The sequence below is a fragment of the Microtus ochrogaster genome, unplaced genomic scaffold (genome assembly GCF_000317375.1).
Source record: "Microtus ochrogaster isolate Prairie Vole_2 unplaced genomic scaffold, MicOch1.0 UNK21, whole genome shotgun sequence".
Classification (NCBI taxonomy): domain Eukaryota; kingdom Metazoa; phylum Chordata; class Mammalia; order Rodentia; family Cricetidae; genus Microtus; species Microtus ochrogaster.
In genome coordinates, this window is record NW_004949119.1 from 2,008,668 (window position 1) to 2,013,292 (window position 4,625).

Below are 4,625 nucleotides of genomic sequence, written 5' to 3' on the forward strand. Positions count from 1 at the left end.
AAAAAAAACAAAAATAAAACTAACAATAAAAAGAAAACAACCAAACACCAAACCATTGTGAATCTGGTTTTCCAGAAAGAGCAAACATAATTTTCCGTTGTGTGTGGAGGCTAATGCCGAGTTTCCTCTGTGCTGATGGAGCACATCTGCACTTAATGGAGCCCGCAGAGGCACGGTTAGGAGAGTTCTTGGGCTGGCCTTCACGCACCTAAGTCACAAAACAAGCTCTGACTTGGTGAGTGGGTTGAGTTGCCTCTCACAATTGCTTCCTCAGCCTGCTGCCTTTGTTATTTGTTTATGTTTGAGACGGGGCTCACTGTAGAGCCCTGGCTGGCTTGGAACTCAGTATGTAGACCAGGCCTGTCTGTGCCCACCGAGTCCAGAGGCCAGAGGAATGCACCGCCACACCCAGCATGTGCCTTTATAACCATACACAGTTGTCCTTTTTTCTCTTTTCATTCTGGTACTGAGGATTAAATCCTACATCTTAGACCCCAGCTGCCTTTTTATTTTATTTTTTTATTTTGAAGTAAGGTCTTACTAACACGGCAGCCCTTAAACTCACTCTGCGGCCAGGCAGACATTGAACACGTGCTGCTCCTGCTTCAGCCTCCTGCGTAGCCAAGATTACAGGCCTGCTCCGTGAGGGATCCTCTTTAGGACTGGATGGACCACAGTCTCTTTACTCTGCTTCCTCCAAATACTTGGGCTGACCTCAGCCAAAAGCATTTGCTCATGTGAAAACTGCTGGCCCACAGTACCACTCTACATATGTGACATTCAGGGAAAACAAAGTAAAATTTCCCGTGATCTGCATGTGGGGCTAGTGCGGCGCTTTCCTGAACATTAGTGTCACGCGTTGCTATCTGGAGGACCAGAGGACTCAGAGCTAAATCTGGACAATGTCTTTGTGGGGGTGACCAGGCAATGGTTCTGGAGAACTGAGATATACATAGAAGGGAGGCTGGAAGATTAATTAGATGTTAAATATTGGAATTTCCAAGTAGTGTTTGTGAGTTTGGCAATGTTTCTTATTAGAGTCACCTGAGAAACTTTTAAAAATATCTACACACCTATGCCCCACCTGTCAGAGGTTATGATTCAGGTCAGGCTGGTGCCAGGTCTGTGATCTTGGGAAAACTCACGAGGTATTTTTGATACGCACCACTGACTCAGAACCTTAGGCGACAATTGGTCAGAATTCATGAAGGGCCCGGAAAATTCAGCATGAGTTCTCTGCGTGCACAGCCAGGGGTTTCTCAGTGGAGTTTGTTCTGCGGACCCCTGAGCTTTTAATCCCGTAGCCCTAATATGTCTTTTTCACACAGCACGGCTGTGTTTCAGCATGTTTTTTTGCAATCAGGTGGCCTGAACTGGAATCTTGGCTTTTAACACTAGCTGTGTGGTTTGGAAAAGATCATTAGCCTCTTTGTGCCCTTGGCCACATTTCCTCCACCGTAACTGAGATGACAGGGCCAGTGAAGAAGCTCACTGGGTGAAGGGGCTTACAGCCAGATCTGACAGCCTGAGTTTGATCCCCAGAATCCACAAGGTAAAAAGAGAGAAATGACACCTGAAAGTTGTCCTCTGACTTCAGTTCAGTGCTGTGTCATGTTTGTGCTTGTACACACGCATGCTGCACTCCACCCCAGCACACGCGCGCGCGCACATACACACACACACACACACACACACACACACACACACACACACACACACACAGTTAGCGGAGGGCACCTAATGAAAGCGCCCAACCAACGACTTTCAACAAAGCTAAGTAAGTACCTCAGGGTTTAATTCCTCCTGTCTCCAGTCCTAGGACTGCGAGAGTGTTTGTGGGAGCAGAGAACTTGCTGGGTAAGAAAGGACAGGATAGAAGCTAAGGGGCCCAGCCTGGGCTAAATTGCTATTCAGCTTCTTCATTTCTTCCCCAGAGGCCAAGAAGAATCTTGTTCAAACTTGAGCAGCCCAGCAGCAGCAGCTTCCAGACACTGAAAACAGGAAGTATGAGCCCCACTGGCAGGTTGAGCAATGAGGCCGCTAAGAGTCTGCAGACTGTTTCTCAGCCACCACCTCTACCCTCAGCTATCGCGTCCTGAAGATCTAGCTGGGGCTCTGGATTCTGGTCTAATCCTTCCCCTCCTTCCAGGAAGAGGATACTGTACTGTTTGTAGCCCTCCTGAACAGTAGAAAAAGCGGAGGCATTGAGACTTTGAGGAGCCTGCACATGGCAAACCCAGCTGCAAATGCAGGGGCAGGCCTTGAACTCAGGCAGCTGGATCCAGAGCTCACGGGCCCTATGTAAGGAGAGGATTCTCAGTTACCGATTTAAAGAACAGCTTCACCCTGATCAAGCAACCTTAGCCTTTTGTGCTGAAATCTGGTTTCAATGAGGTGGTTTCCGTTTTCACCAGAATTCTTTCTTTTGAAATATTCTGTGGCCAATTCAGTTATCAGGACTCAACTTGATCCCATGCTGGGTCCCTCCCAAGCCAGAGCCCCACGACAGCCACACCCCTGCATACTCATTCCATTCAGTCCTTCTTCCCGAGCAGGAAACATCGCAGCTTTCCCTTGAATCAGACAGTGTCAAGAGTTGCTGACGAACGTTTAAAATACCAGCCCTGTTGAGATATAGTTCATACTGTACAATAAGTATACAACTGGATAATTTTTACTCTATTTACAGAGTTGGGCAGCATCACAATCAACTTAGGACATTTTCATCCCCTCACAAAGAAAACCTGAAGCAAGGAGCAATTGCTTCCTCAGCTCTAGGCAGCCTCTCACCTGCTTTCTGCCTCTGTGGGTTTGCCAATTCTAGACACTTCACACAAATAGAATTATATAAGATACAATCTTGCCTCTTTCAGTTAGCATCATGCTTTTGAGTTTCATCCATCCTGTAGCATGTGTCAACATTGCTGGTACGTTATAACTAACAAATTGGGAGAAAAGATGGTTTAGGCTCTTTCCTGACCTTGCAGTGGCAATGAGATTCAGCAACTATAGTCTGTCTGTCTGTCTTTCTTTCTTTCTTTCTTTCTTTCTTTCTTTCTTTCTTTCTTTCTTTCTTTCTTTCTTCCTTTCCTTCTTCCCTCCCTACTTCCTTATTTTCTTCTCCTTCTTCCTTCTTCTCCCTATCCCACAATGCCCTGTTTTTTGTTTGTTTTTTTTTTTTTAAGACAGAGTCTGGCTATGTGGGTGAGGTTGCCTTGGAACTCATGTGTGTAGCTCAGATGGACTTTCAGCTCAGGATCCTTTTGTTTCAGTATCCCAAGTACAGAGTCTTCTTTTTCTTTTTGAATATTTATTTAATTTTAAAGAAAAATATTTACTTTTATGTGTGTAACTCTTTCGCCTGCATGCATTAAGTGCACCATGTGCGTGAAGTACCCAAGGAGCCTAGAAGAGGGTGTCAGTTTCCTGGACTGAAGTTACAGATGGCTGCGAACTGCCATATGAATGCTTGCAACCAAACCTTGGTCCCTTGCAAAAGCAAACTGAGGAGCCACCTCTCCAGTCCCCCCCCCACTCTCTCTCATATTGCCAAGCACGCTTAGATGTTGGGGATATAAAAGTAGACCAGCCAGACCTTGTGGTTCAGCTTTGGAAAGGAAACAAAACCATGGCCACAAACTAATAAGATAATAATTACAATATTTACAATTTATAAAGTGCACAAGAATATGATGACGGGGTCATCTGCTTTGGGAGTCAAGGAAGATTTACAGAGGAGATAATATTTCATTTAGATCTTTAAAGATGTACAAAATTTGCCAAATAAAGAAGAAAATGGCATTCTAGGCCCTGGAAAGGGAAATGACAAAGCATCTGTTGTGCAGAGCCAAGAATCCAAATGGCAATAAATAGAGGAAGCAGCTGGTGGATGAAGGAGTTGGTGGGATCCAGTGGGCGAAGACAGGGTTTCTCTGTGTACCCCTGACTGAACAAAGCTGGCCTGGAACTCACAGAGATCTGTCTGTCTCTGCCTCCCAGGTGCTGAGATTGCAGGTGTGTGCCACCACCATCCATTGGGTGATGATTCTTATGAGGGTTGGTGCTCAATAACATACACCATACCCTTCAAACTAAATGCAGCAGCTTCTGTCTTAGGATATCCTCACGTGGCCCCTCCTCTCCTTCCTCTCTCCGTTTGATCCGGGAACCACAGGGTCAGTGCCGATGAGAGCCCTCCTTCCTCTAGAAGCTGCCACAATGTTGGTATTGGACAGGCCTGCTAGTTACACATTCACATCTTGCTTTCAGCTCCTGCTTTTTCAAGGTCTAGAAAGCTAATTAAGGTCAAGGTGCTATAACTTCCTGTGTGTGTTTGTACCTGCGTGCGTGTGCTTGCCACAGCACACGGGGTGCAGTCAGAGGACAATGTGTGGCCGTCAGTTCTGTTCCAGCATGTGCTTACTAGGAACTGAACTCTGGTTGTCAGTCTTGCCAACAAGGACCCTTTTTACCTGGTGAACCATCTTGCTGGCCCTTGTTTTTTCCTAACCAAGAATTTCTACCCAGTTGTAAAAAGAACTATACAACTAAAGTAATCTCATAGTCTTCAGTCAGACTTTTGGGTTTCCTTTTTGATTTAACCTTCTCTATTTGACTTTGATTTT